We start from the raw sequence: 15,728 nt of genomic DNA, 5'->3' as shown, positions 1-15,728 counted from the left end.
ATTCCTGGTTTTATTTGGGCCTATTTTCCCAAATTTTATTTCTCTGTTTTCCTTGATGAGTCTGGCTAAAGGTTTCTCATTTTGTTCATTTTTTCATAGAATCAGTTCTTAGTTTTATTGATCTTTTTGTTCTTTTAGTCTTTATTTATTTCTGCTCCAGTCCTTATAATTTCTTTTCTTCTATTTGTGTTTTGTTTGTTCTGCTTTTGCTAGTTCCTGTAGGTATAAGATTTGATTGGTTATTGAGATTTTCTTGTTTCCTAAAGTAGGTTTATATCACCAGAAGCTTCCCTTTTGGAACTGCTTTGGTGTATCCCATAAATTTTGAATCATTCTCTTCTCATTTTCCTTTGTCTCCAGGTACGATTTTATTTCCCCTTTGATTTATTTAGGGACCCATTGGTGGTTTAGAGGCATATAGGAGCCTTTACAGGTTTGTGTATTTTTTTTCTTATAATTGATTTCTAGTCTTACAGAGTTATGGTCAGAAGAGATTCTTGATATGATTTCAGTCTTACTGTTTATTATTTTGTGTTAAATTTTTATGAAATTATAGCTGATTTATAATATTGTGCCAATCTCTGCTATATAGCGAAGTGACACAATTATTTGAGTCACACACACATTATTTTTTTCATATTCTTTTCCGTTATGGCTTATCACTTACTGAGACTTGTTTTGTGGTCTAGCATGTGTTTTATCTTGGAGGATATTCCATGTGCCGTTTAAAGAATGAATATTCCACTGCACTGAGATGGAATGTTCTAACATATCTGTTAAGTTTGTCTGATCTAATGTGTAGTTTAAGTCCAGTATTTCTTTATTTTATTTCTGGATGATTTTCCTATTGATATAAGTTGGATGTTAAAGTCCTCTACAATTATTGTGTTATTGTCAATTTCTCCCTTTGTGCTAATATTTGATTTATGTATTTAGGTGCTTCTATGTTGGGTACATATATATGAAAAATTGTTATATCTTCTGGTTTCATCCCTTTACCATAACGTAATATTTTTCTTTGACTGTTGTTACTTTGAACTTTTTATTAGGTAGTTTGCTGTCTCCACTTTGTTTAGTTCTTCTAGGATTTTCTCCTGTTGCTTTATTTGGAGTATATTTCCTTGTTGCCTTATTTTGCCTAATTCTCTGTATTTATTGCTATGTATCAGGCAGGTTGATTATGTTTCCTGATCTTGGAGAAGTGACTCTGTATAGGAGACATCCCTTGAGGCCCAGCTGTGCACCCCCACCTTGATCATTGAAGCTATATTATATAGTGGGTACCCCTAATGTGAGACCTTCTCTTGTGATAGGGCTGACCACTGTGAATATGCTGGCTAGTGGGGCTGGTTGCCAGGCCAGTTGGCTTCCAGGCCTTGCCTGTGGTGGCAGCTGCTGGTAGGTGAGGCCAGGTGCTGACATGGCCAACTGTGTGGCTTGGGGGTCCTAGGAATGGTGTTGGCCTACTGGTGGGTGGGGCCATTTCCTAGAGCAGCTGGCTGAGGGGAACCTGGGACAGATGTCAACTGTATGGAAGTGGGGCTATATCCCCAGGCAACTCTCCTCTTGGCCTTTGGGGTTTTAGGACTGGTCCTGACCAGCTGGTGGGCAGGTACACCCCAAGCACTAATAGACTAGAGGAAGGACTCCAAACTAATGCTTGCCAGCACCAGTGTCCATGTGGTTGAATGAGTTCCTCAAAATGATTGCCACCAGTGTCTATATCTAAAATATATGAGAAAAGCAATTCTACAGCAAGAAAACAAATAATTCAATTTTAAAATGATCAAAAAACCTGGATAGAAGTTATAAAAATGGCCAACAGGTATATGAAAAATGTTTAACATGACAAATCATCAGAGAAATGCAAATCAGAACCACCACGAGGGAATAACACATGTTAGAATGGCATTATCAAAAAGACAAAAGATAGGAAGCGTTCTCAAGGACATGGGCAAAGGGAACCTCTGCACAGTGTTGTTGGGAATGTCAACCTGTACATCCATTATGGCAAATAGTATGGAAGTTCTTCACAAAATGAAAAGCAGAATGCCATATGATCCTGCAATCCGACTTCTGCTTATATATACAAGGGAATGCGAATGGGTGCAAAGTTTCTTTTTGTACCCACTCCTAATGTATTAAACCCATTAAATTTTATACTTTAAGTGGGTGAATTTTGTGGCATGTGAATTATATCCCAATAAAGATGTTTTTCGAAGCATAATAAATAAGGGCAATTAGCTAGTGGAAATCTTGAGTAAAAGCAGCTAGGAAACAATGTACAGGAAAATATACAGTTATCATCAGCAATGTGAGAAAATAGCTTGTAGATAAGTCAAGCAGAACCCGAGTCATATGATGTTAATTTATCAAGATGAGCATTTCTGAGAGATCACTGCTGGAGTTGCTATTTGGGAATTAGAGCTGTTTTGCAGTGACAGAGGATGTTACCATTCCATGAAAACTAATTGTGCAATCTCAGTGAAGATTTACTGTGCTTCTTAATTTGCTTATATACTTATGGTAAACTTGGTTTATCTGAGGTAACTTACACTTGTCTGTGTTTCTCAAAGGTAGAAGACATTGCCACAAGTACATGCTGTGGCTTGTTCCTACTTCACAGGTATTTTAAAACAAAGTATTTCTGGTTGATGTCTGTAAATGTCATTAAAACAGTAGATAAAAATGAATGTGGCATTTCTGAAGGTTCATTTGATGCAGAAGAACTTTAAAATAGTAGATACATATGATTCAAATATTTAAACTTAAGAAAAAAGGAAGATAAATCAGATGGTGTTAATCTTTCAGTTTAATCAATCACTTAAAAAAGAAGGAAAATCTTCTTTGAAAAATTATGAAATAGCAAATAACAACACCTGTGAAGTATTGTACTGAATTATTGGGGCTTCCCTAGTAGCAAACACAGTAAAGAGTCTGATATATAATATATATTGTACTGATATATAATGTATATTTAAATAATAATACTAATATGAGATGTAATGGTGAATCAGTATCTCTGTTGATTTCAGTGGGATTTGGTATAATTAACTTATATTTCAATTTCACTATCAAGAATAAAAAACATATCATTGGTTCAGGAAGTTTTACATTTGAGAATTTACGATAAATTAAAAAGGAGAGGGTCTCTCTCTGTCTCTCTTTAATTATGCATACCTTTTAATAAAATATGTAGAAATTAAAGCAATGATTATAGGTGATATGGGAAATGCAAGTAATTATAAAAAACCAAAGCTGAGTATACTGTTGCATTCCTGCTATGACTGTAACAATATAAATATCAAATGTGCAAATGGGAAAGGTATAGAAAATTTTTAAAAAATGGAGATGTTGTGTTGGAATCAGAGGTAATTTACTTTTTTCTTTGCTAATTTTATTTTTAATTTTTTTCATACTGCTCCTACAATTTACAGAGGATAAGTAGGTAAATCTTAGTGTCCCTATCAATATATATATTGCATATAATCTAAATAGAAGAGAGGAAAAGTAAAAGTATATGATACAGAACAAACTTCAGTACCAGCTTTTATGAAATGGAAGTTTCTGAAATAACAGGAGTGTGTATACATGCATAAAATCAAAACATTCAGAGAAAAATAGAGAAAATATTTTTGCAAACATGCTTATGTTGTTACATCTTCATGGGTAAGGGCAAAGAAAAATTCTTTGAAAAAATGATATATTTCTGAATTATGCCTTGTGAACTGGGCTTTAGAGAGGGTTAGCCACACCCTAGGACTTGTTAACAAATGACCCATTTCAGGGAAGTCAACATTTGAGTTCAAACTAGAACATTTCCATCAGGGAAGGTTGCCATGCAAGTATTTAAATTTTTTAAAAATATGTTTATAATATCCTAATAATTCAAATAGCAAGTTATTTGCTTCAATTACTAGCATGATCACTTAAAATTATTTTTAGTGTGTATCAACATATTGTCACAGTTTGTGTCATTAGTTGTCAATGTGGAAGTGCACATGTCAAAATTTGAAAGCCAGACCCAATGATTTCCAAAGGATTCTGTACCCTGCTTCAGAACTATTCCGCTCTGCTCTTTCGGTAGCTCTTGGCTGTGATGTTGAACTACTATCTGATTATTAACACAGATCTACGCCTTAGATAATAAAGGAAGAAAAATAAAGACAAAACTACTGCTTGAGTTCATTTTTGGCCTTTTTAAGGCATTCTCTTCTGGATAGTTTATCTTTTTTGTTTGCTTGTTTTATTTATTTTACTTTACAATACTGTATTGGTTTTGCCATACATTGACATGATTTCGCCACAGATGTACATGAGTTCCTAAGCCTGAACCCCCCTCCCAGCACCCTCCCCATACCATCTCTCTGGGTCATCCCAGTGTACCAGCCCCAAGCATCCTGTATCCTGTGTCGAACCTAGATGTGGCATTTATTTATAAATGATCATAAAATGATTAGTAAAGGTGAGAATCCCCATGGTTCCTTTCCTCAGTGGCTCATAGCCCAAGAGGTGAAGAAAAATTTGAAATATATTTTCTTCATTAAGAAAATAATCAGAAGTATCTTATAATTTTCAAACTCGTAAAAATACCTAAATTTTTATGTAACTAGGAACAAATTCCAAATTTTTGCAAGTATAATCTCTTTGAATTTTCTGATTCTGTTGTCTAAAATAACAGTTTTACTGAGTATTCTTCCAAATGTTTTTAGATAATCATATTTTCAGATAAAATACTATGTGGAAGCTTAATGCATATAAAAACCAAAATTTAGCCACTTGCTTAACGTGACTTGGAAAATTAAGGAGCACTTCCATTTCTATGCCCAGAAGCATCTTTGTGAAAACATCTAGAGTTCCCAACATTAGTGTAAAGATTACTCAACTTGATGATTATATTCCTCTAACTGGTAGATAGCATAGATAGCAGAAACATCTCATTTACCTAAAATATTTGGCAAAATAATTTGGAGGATGTTGCTACAAGTGAGTTGGTATTCATCCTAATCAGAGCTTTATCAACAATGATTTTATAAACAGTCATCAGCAAAGTCTTATTTTCAAGAGTAGCTGAAATTCATTTTCATCTTTTAAATCCTGGAGATATTCATTTAATCAGAAAAGAACTAGTTATTTTATATATATATTTTTTTCCTAACATATTGTCTCCTGGGAAGGAAGGAAGGAAGAGAGGAGGGGAGGTGGGAAGGGAAAGGGAGAGGAAGAGAGGAGGAGAAAGTGTTTGGGACCAAATGATCCACTTTCACGTCTTCAGGACCGTTTCATCCTTCTCTTCCTGTGCAAATTAAAGTGCTAGTCTTATTTATTCCCATCTTTTTAAATGAAATTAAACAAAAAAGAAATGAAATTTAGTCAATCTGTTCTTATATACTTATGTAAAGATTTCTCTTGTATGGTTTCATTCCAACTCAGTCTTTTCAAATGTTTCTTGGTATTTTTACCTTGTCTGGTTAAATAACTTTTGTAAGAGACATTTTTAATTTTTGTTTACTGCAAGCATCCCTAGACATGAAAGAAAATAATGTCAACACTTTTTAACCTTCCCTGACAAAGGGTCAGTAATTTAGAAAGATAAGTTATATACCATGTACTTTTTTTTTTTCCCTTCATTTAATGAGATTCTTCGCAGGGATTTTAATTTTGAGGTAGAAAATGTAGCTTCTGTCCAAGCTTTCAGTTTCTTCTCTAGAAATTTATTTTGGGAATGGTGGGGTCATCTTTCCTGGAGCATTAAAAAAAACATGCTTAGATAAAAGCAAAAGTTTATTGAAGACTAAATATATATTTTGGAAATAATCCTTGATGATTGAACGATTTTTGAAGCCTTTGTAAAGTTTTATTGGTGAGTAAGAAACTTCTTGGCTTCTCCTACTGAATAAGAGGACAACTCTTTACCTTATTCAGTAATCATCCCAACTAGCACCAGAAGAGTTACCCACTGGAAAACATTCAGAATGTGTAATTGCATCTGGCTTGGTGCTCTTGGATCAATAAAAGGTATTCTTCCACTCAACTGAACCTAGAAAATTTCCACATGCTTGGGTAATGATGCTATAGAAATGTTTAATGATCACTCTCCTCCCTGACCTAAAACTGTTCATGAGTTTTGGCGAAGAGAAAGGAGACTCAAAAATTCAGCCAACATTGGACTTTGATCTCTTTCCAACATAGAAACCGTATAATTGCATATGAAAAAACTCTATCTTCAGCCAGTGAAGTGCTGATGAAAACCTACACATGAGGATCACTTACTTTTTTCACAAAGACAAAGGAAATTTGGCAGTTGACTACATTTCAGAAAGTTTGATCTCACAAGTCTTATTCCTGTGTACCTGTACATACGTAGGAAATGAAATAGAATTAAACTATCATACTAGGATGAGGTGCCACTGGAAAATATGTAAAAAGGCAACTTTACAATACAGATACTACATGTACAGTTTACTCTTTTCACTGAAATCTGTTTGGCAGGGAATAAAACTAGCAGTGTCCTTCAGTAATAACTATAGGTGATATTGGCTCTCGGGTTTGTGGTACAATTTTTAGCTTTTAGCTTTTGATTTTTAATAAGGTAATTATTTTATTCAGAGAAGCACATAACTTCCCTTTGTATATGTGATAAACGTGGGTGATTAAAGGGAAGGCTCAATTCATGAAATGACAGCATCTGATCCGTTTAAAAGGATCATTTTTATGCTGTAAAGATAAACATAAATATGCATATAGCTTTAAAACTTGTACTTTCAAAAGTATCTCATTAATAGTTAAACCAAATTGGAGGAAATTCCCTGGTGGGACTCTGCATTCTCAGTGCCAAGGACTTGGTTTCGATCACTGTTTGCAGAACTAAAATCCTGTGAGTTGTGTGGCACAGCCAAAAAAAGTAATATTTTGGCCTATATTTGCTTCTTACTTTAGTGGCTCCATGGCGTTTGTCAATAGACTATTTTATTTGACTTTGTGTGCTAAGACAGAATAATGTCTTCATACCTTCATCTCCCAAACTTGTGGATATGTTATTTTACATGGCCAAGTGGACTTTGCATATATAATCCATTTAAAGATCTTGAGATGGGAAAACTCTCAGGGATTATTTGGGTGAGCACAATGCTTCCCCGATAGCTCAGTTGGTAAAGAATCCGCCTACAATGCAGAACAAGAAACTCAGGTTTGATCCCTAGGTTGGTAAGATCCCCTGGAGAAGGAGATGGCAACCCACTCCAGTATTCTTGCCTGGAAAACTCCATGGACAGAGGAGCCTGGTGGGCTACAGTCCATGGGATCACAAGGAATTGGACATGACTGAGCAACTAAGCACTTGACTAAGCAATGTAATCACAACAGATTTTATAAAACAGAGGCAAGAAGAGTGAGAATTAAGAAAAAGACATGGAAGCAAGCGGAGAGAGATTAGAAGATGCTATACTGCTGAGTTTGAAGATGGAGGAAGGGCCTCTGAGATAAGGAATTCAGGTGGCTTCTAGAATCTGAAAAATTAAAGGGATCATTCTCCCCTAGAGTCTCCAGAAAATACCACAGGATCGATGGCACATTGATTTTAGTTCAGTAAGAAGAGTTTTGAATATCTAACCTCTCAGTTCAGTTCAGTCACTCAGTCATGTCCAACTCTTTGAAACCCACATCACACCAGGCTTCCATGTCCATCACCAACTCCTGGAACTTGCTCAGACTCTTGTCCATCAAGTCGGTGATTCCATCCAACCATCTTATCCTCTGTTGTCCCCTTCTCCTCCTGCCTTCAATTTTTCCCAGAATCAGGGTCTTTTCCAAGGAATCTGCTCTTTGCACCAGATGGCCAAAATATTGGGGCTTCAGCATCAGTCCTTCCAATGAATATTCAAAATTGACTAGTTTGATCTCTTTGCTGTCCAAGGGACTGTCAAGGGTCTTCTCCAGCACCACAGTTTAAAAGCATCTATTCTTCAGTGTTCAGCTTTCTTTATGGTCCAACTCTCACTTCAATACATGACTACTGGAAACACCATAGCTTTGACTAGATGGACCTTTGTCAGCAAAGCAATGTCTCTGCTTTTTAATATGCCATCTAGGTTGGTCATAGCTTTTGTTCCAAGGAGCAAGTGTCTTTTAATTTTATGGCTGCAGTCACCATCTGCAGTGATTTTGGAGCCCAAGAAAATAAAGACTGTCACTGTTTCCATTGTTTCCCCATCTATTTGCCATGAAGTGATGGGACCAGATGCCATGATCTTAGTTTTCTGAATGTTGAGTTTTAAGCCAACTTTTTTACTCTCCTCTTTCCTTTTCATCAAGAGGCAGTTTAGTTCCTCTTCACTTTCTGCCATAAGGGTGGTGTCATCTGCATATCTGAGGTTATTGCTATTTCTCCTGCCAATCTTGATTCCAGCTTGTGATTCATCCAGACCAGCATTTTGCATGATGTACTTTGCATGGAATTTAAACAAGCAGGGTGACAACCTCTAGACATGTAAGAAAAATAATTTGTGTTATTATCATATTGGGATTCCCTGGTGACTCAGACAATAAAGAATTTGCCTGCAATGTGATAGAGCTGAGTTTGATCCCTGGGTTGGGAAGATCCCCTGGAGAAGGAGATGACAACCCACTCCAGTATTCTTGCCTGGAGAATCCCATTTATGGAGAAGCCTGGTGGGTTATAGTCCATGGGGTTGCAGAGAGTCGGACACGACTGAGTGACTTCATTTTCACTTCCAAGATCATATTAGCTTATTATAGCAGCAACAGGAAACTAATTATTAACAAGTTTTGAGATTTGAAAAGGTAAGAGATTATTTCCAGTTTATAGGAATGCTATGGTTTTCCAGGATTGTATAGTTAATATGGCAGAGGGAGAAGTAGAACCTAGGTTTATGAGCTCAAGTCCAGCGCTTGGTTCTACTAAAATTCAGTTAAATCATTTTGCAATGTTTATTAGGCAACTCTGTATTAATTTCTAACTGCTAAGATAACAAATTATCATAAACTTTACAACTTAAAACAACGCATTGATCCTCAGTAGTTCTGGAGCTCAGTGTCTAACATGGTGTCATTAGGCTAAGATCAAGGTGTCAGCAGGCCTGCATTCCTCCCAGAAGATCTAAGGGAAATTCAGTTTCCTATACGTTCCAGATGCAAGAGCCCACCTGCATTTGTGATGTTTATGGCCCCTTACTCTATTTTTATTTTTTTCAGAGAAGGCAATGGCACCCCGCTCCAGTACTCTTGCCTGGAAAATGCTATGGACGGAGGAGCCTGGTAGGCTACAGTCCATGGGGTCACGAAGAGTCGGACATGATTGAGTGACTTCACTTTCACTTTTCACTTTCATGCATTGGAGAAGGAAATGGCAACCCACTCCAGTGTTCTTGCCTGGAGAATCCCAGGGACGGGGGAGCCTGGTGGGTCGCGCAGAGTCGGACACGACTGAAGTAACTTAGCAGCAGCAACTCTATTTTTAAGCCAACAATATTAGCATCTTCAAACCTCTCTTTGACCCTTACTCCTGTTTCTTTTGTCTTATTTTCTTTCCGATTTTCACCTTCCTACTTTTGTGATTATATTGGGCCCACAGAGATAATCCAGAAATGTTAATCATTCAATTATATGTGCAAAGTCTTCTTTGTCATGTAAGTGACATTTTTACAAGTTCTGGAGATTTGGTGTGGACATCTTTGAAGGGACATTATTCTGTCTACCAAGGTCTCCTGTATATCAAATAATGTTCTAATTTCTGAGAGTAAATTAAAATGACCAGAATCGATGGAATTGTATTGAGAAATATTAAACAGTTAAGAGACATCTGATTCATATATATTAAAAAAAAATCTCTAACTCTGAATAAAATACAGCAGTGAGGGGAGAAAGGGAAGAATGGAAACAGTAGTCTAATCAAGAGAGATTAGTGAGAATGTCTCTGTTTTTATTTTTCATTTTCAGTTGTTGACTTAAACAACTGAATGAATAATAATACCATTTAAAAACTTGATACAAACTGGATGAAGAGCCTCCTTTAGTATAGTTAGGGTTGGAGGTGAGAATTAAGAACTGACTTCAAACTTGTTAAATCTGAGATTCCTGTTTGACATCAGGCAGAGATGTCAAGCCAGCACTTCAACATGTGAACCTGAGTTTAGGTGGAGTAGTGGGTTGAAATTGAGGGATTAATAATCAACATTAGGATGATATTTGAATCCATGAGACTGAAGAGATTCAAGAGCTTATCCCTGAGCATTTCAATAGTAAGAAGTCTAAAAGAAAAGGAGAATACAGCAAATGAAACGAAGAAGAGGATATGAGGAAAAACCAAGGAGGGTAGTGTCCAGGAAGGTAAATGAATATAGTATCATATGAGAAAGGGATCACCAGCAATGTCAAATGCTTCTGATAGTCATTAGACAGATGTTCTCCCTAATTCATGTACGGCCTATCTATGAGTTCTACCATACTGGCAAGAATTATTGTTCTGTTATTTTAGGAATTATGTTATTTCATTGGGTCAGAGGGGTCTCTAGAGTAACAGAGGTCAGGTGACAGAACCAGATTTCCAAGAAGGGTAACAAAGATAAAGTGTTCCTTAGTTGTTAAGTCTCAAATACCATGGTATCCCTAAGAATGAAGTAGTTAGGCAGTCAAGAAAATCTTACTTTATATAACATGTAAAACTGCAGAACTGTAGAATGGTCCTACTTGAGTCATCTTTATAATGAATAGCTATGGCCTCTCTTCCATTTTCAAGACTTAATTAAGTCCAAATATTGGTCGATATGTAGAACCCCTTGCTTAGGGGAAAGGTTAGAGTTTCTTGAGGAGTGATCTTGAAATGTTGCTACCAGCCTATATTGTATATATTGTAACTCCACGCCTTCCCCTGAAGAAACTGATAGAGAGAGTAAGCACTGATGAAGAGAATAGCTAGGACTTGGAGTAGGAAATTATTGGACTAGGCATTTCCTAACAATAATCACTGAGAACCCAAACGCATGTTGTAATTTCTTGATTAAATTAGAGTCTAATGGATGTTAGGTGATAAATAGTGCATTGGTTAAAGTTTGGATCACAATTGGCCCAGTAAGTTCATAGTAATTTATGGTTACTTTCTCAGTCCTAAATTTTGAAAAATTTTGAAAAGACAGATTTGAGAATAAAAAAAATGCCTACTTTACTGCTGTAATAGGAGGGAGACATTTGGAAGCCCTTAATACTTCCCCCACTGACCAAATGAGTGAAGCATCAGTTTAGTTCAGTTGCTCAGTCGTGTCCAACTCTTTGCGACCCCATGAATCACAGCACACCAGGCCGCCCTGTCCATCACCAGCTCCCGGAGTTCACCCAAACTCATGTCCATCGAGTTGGTGATGCCATCCAGCCATCTCATCCTCTGTCGTCCCCTTCTCCTCCAGCCCCCACTCCCTCCCAGCATCAGAGTCTTTTCCAATGAGTCAGCTCTTCACATGAGGTGGCCAAAGTATTGAAGTTTCAGCTTCAGTACCATTCCTTCCAAAGAACACCCAGGACTGATCTCCTTTAGAATGGACTGGTTGGATCTCCTTGCAGTCCAAGGGACTCTCAAGAGTCTTCACCACAGTTCAAAAGCATCAATTCTTTGGTGCTCAGCTTTCTTCACACTCCAAATCTCACATCCATACATGACTACTGGAAAAACCATAGCCTTGACTAGATGGACCTTTGTTGGGAAAGTAATGTCTCTGCTTCAAATATGCTATCTAGGTTGGTCATAGCATTCCTTCCAAGGAGTAAATTTCTTTTAATTTCATGGCTACAATCACCATCTGCAGTGATTTTGAGCCCAAAAAATAAAGTCTGACACTGTTTCCCCATCTATTTCCCATGAAGTGATGGGACCAGATGCCATGATCTTTGTTTTCTGAATGTTGAGCTTTTAGCCAACTTTTTCACTCTCCTCTTTCACTTTCATCAAGAGGCTTTTTAGTTCCTCTTCACTTTCTGCCATAAGGGTGGTGTCATCTGCATATCTGAGGTTATTGATATTTCTCCCAGCAATCTTGATTCCAGCTTGTGCTTCTTCCAGCCCAGCCTTTCTCATGATGTACTCTTCATATAAGTTAAATAAGCAGGGTGACAATGTACAGTGTTGTCATACTCCTTTATCAATTTGGAACCAGTCTGTTGTTCCATGTCCAGTTCTAACCGTTGCTTGCTGACCTTCACATAGGTTTCTCAAGAGGCAGGTCAGATGGTCTGGTATTCGCATCTCTTGAATTTTCCAGTTTATTGTATTCCACACAGTCAAGGGCTTTGGTTTAGGCAATAAAGCAGAAATCGATGTTTTTCTGGAACTCTCTTGCTTTTTCCATGATCCAGCGGATGTTGGCAATTTGATCTTTGGTTCCTCTGCCTTTTCTAAAACTAGCTTGAACGTCTGGAAGTACACAGTTCACATATTGCTGAAGCCTGGCTTGGAAAATTTTGAGCATTACTTTACTAGCATGTGAGATGAGTGCAATTGTGCGGTAGTTTGAGCATTCTTTGGCATTGCCTTTCTTTGGGATTGGAATGAAAACTGACCTTTTCCAGTCCTGTGGCCACTGCTGAGTTTTCCAAACTTGCTATCATATTGAGTGCAGCACTTTCACAGCATCATCTTTCAGGATTTGAAACAGCTCAACTGGAATTCCATCACTTCCCCTAGCTTTGTTCGTAGTGATGCTTTCTCAGGCCCATTTGACTTCACATTCTAGGATATCTGGCTCTAGGTGAATGATCACATCATCATGTTTATCTGGGTCATGAAGATCTTTTTTGTACAGTTCTGTGTATTCTTGCCACCTCTTCTTAATATCTTCTACTTCTGTTAAGTCCAGACCATTTCTGTCCTTTATTGAGCCCATCTTTTCATGAAATGTTCCCTTGGTATCTCTAATTTTCTTAAAGAGATCTCTAGTCTTTCCCATTCTGTTGTTTGCCTCTATTTCTTTGCATTGACTGCTGAAGAAGGCTTTCTTATCTCTCCTTGCTATTCTGTGGAACTCTGCATTCAGATGCTTATATCTTTCCTTTTCTCCTTTGCGTTTCACCTCTCTTCTTTTCACAGCTATTTGTAAGGCCTCCCCAGACAGTCATTTTGCTTTTTTGCATTTCTTTTCCATGGGGATGGTCTTGATCCCTGTCTCTTGTACAATGTCACGAACCTCCGTCCATAGTTCATCAGGCACTCTATCTATCAGATCTAGTCCCTAAAATCTATTTCTCACGTCCACTGTATAATCATAAGGGATTTGATTTAGGTCATACATGAATGGTCTGGTGGTTTCCCCTACTTTCTTCAATTTAAGTCTGAATTTGGCAATAAGGAGTTCATGATCTGAGCCACAGTCAGCTCCCGGTGTTGTTTTTTCTGTCTGTATAGAACTTCTCCATCTTTGACTGCAAAGAATATAATCAATCTGATTTCAGTGTTGACCATCTGGTGATGTCCATATGTAGATAAATGATGCCATATCCCTGGAGGAATTGGAAGTACCACCAAAGACTTGAAGGATTCACATACCTTTTTAACTTGCCGCTTTGTTTATACAGAGGGGAATGGATCTTAGATTATTAATATCTTAATAAGGTATTGATTCTGATTTTAGCTGCTGTTCCAGATGTAGTATCTTCCCTGAAGTCAGTCAACCCTGCTTCCTGGAATCTAGTATGGAGCTGTTGACCTGTAAATCACTTTGCTCTCTGTACCAATTTATAAAGGACTTAAGAAGCATACTTTTACATGAAAAGGACAACTCTGAAGTCTTGCCTCAGAGTTATGTTAATTGTACTGCTCTCTGATGTAATATGGTCCTAGCTCACAAATATCTTGATCCTCTTGACATGGGAATATCACATTGTTCACTGTATTTTTGATGAGGATCTTTGGACCGGCATTGACTGGGAGCTTCAAATACTTTAAATGCCTTAGTCAGACGTAAATGAGTCAAGATACACCCCAGATAAATCCGTAAACCTACTACATCAGTAAAGTTTTGAGGTTTCAGTAGTCTGCAGTGTATCTTGATATTCCTTTTGGTGAGAAAAAAAAAAAAAAAAGGCAATGTACTTGCACACGTACCACTATGAAAGAAGCACAATAATTTAGGAAACTTTCTGATTTTGAAAACAGTATTTTTTATTTTTGTGTGCTAATGTGAGCCATGTGTAATTAATACAAATGACTGCCCCATTTGAGTAGAAACTGAGAAAGAAAAAATTCTGCAGCAAATCCAGCTGCAACTCCAACTACTTTTCTACTTGAGACTTAGGAACTAGTTCATGAAATGTCTATAATCACAGATGCTATTTGGAATTCTTACAAGCCTCTGTAGCAGAAGAGCAGCACAGACATCTGTATCTTAAATCCATGCCCTCTTGTGAAGATATTATCTACCTTCTGTGGAGAAACAGCTTCTGGTTTGCTAGTGGGCCATCGTAGGGAATGAATACTTACTTAATCAGTGAATACCAAGTGACTATGGAATTGGAGCTACTTATCAGGAACAGTATTACATGAATCTCTTCAGCTTAGGTACTCAGAGCAAATCACGAAATTGAAAGGGTATACAAGAAACGAGGTTACACAAATTCGAACAAACGCCATTAAATTGCATGAGCACATAATAGAGATTCCTTTGACAATTTCTTCTACATTCTCTCTCTTCCCCTGACCCTCACCTATATTCTTAAGGTGATTTCTTGGGGCCAACTAACTGAAGAGCAAACACCTTGAACCTGACTTACAGATGTTTTGCATGATTTTCTGGCACCAGCCTGACAAGTGGATGGTTGCAGAATTTCAGCCTCACTGAGTTTTGGCTGTGATGAATAGTAATGATGGGGAATTCCCAAAGTGGGCAGAACTTCAAGCAATATACTGACTTTTACTTTGCCTCAAATGAGACATACTTACACATTGTGCTTATACATGGATAGTTGCTAGTAGGTTAGAACTGGGAAGTCAGAGACTTCAAAAGACCAGACTGAAAAATGGTGGCCAGAAAGTGTGAGGAAGAATTATGTAGGTGGACCCCTTGGCATGAGAAAACAGTGTAAAGATATTTAATGTACCATGTCTATGCTCACCAAGGAGCATATATTTTCCAGGAGGCTCTCAAGAACTGGGTAAACAAAATAACATGTTCTCAGGATATCAGCCAGTCTCTGTCCTCAGTCTGCTTGGTAGGTCATTGTACAGATTGGCCCTGAGCACCACGATGAAGGTTATGTATAGACATTATAGTCTGGACTTCTCTCCACGAAAACTGACCTAGCTAATGATATTGCTGATGCTTAACCATCCAAAAACAGAGACTGGTGTTTAGCCCTCAACATGGTATGAGTTTTTCCATCATATTCCTTTTCTTTTGGAAGAGCAGTGATTTATGCATACTGAATGCAAGTAATTCCAGAAGAAAAGAAAGTTAAACATGGATTCTTTTAATTCAGTTCAGTTCAGTTCAGTTGCTCAGTCGTGTCCGACTCTTTGCGACCCCATGAATCGCAGCACGCCAGGCCTCCCTGTCCATCACCATCTCCCGGAGTTCACTCAGACTTGCGTTCATCGAGTCGGTGATGCCATCCAGCCATCTCATCCTCTGTCGTCCCCTTCTCCTCCTGCCCCCAATCCCTCCCAGCATCAGAGTCTTTTCCAGTGAGTCAACTCTTCGCATGAGGTGGCCAAAGTACTGGAGTTTCAG

The sequence above is a fragment of the Capricornis sumatraensis genome, unplaced genomic scaffold (genome assembly GCF_032405125.1).
Source record: "Capricornis sumatraensis isolate serow.1 unplaced genomic scaffold, serow.2 scaffold1, whole genome shotgun sequence".
Lineage (NCBI taxonomy): Eukaryota > Metazoa > Chordata > Mammalia > Artiodactyla > Bovidae > Capricornis > Capricornis sumatraensis.
Note: the sequence above shows the minus strand (reverse complement) of the source record.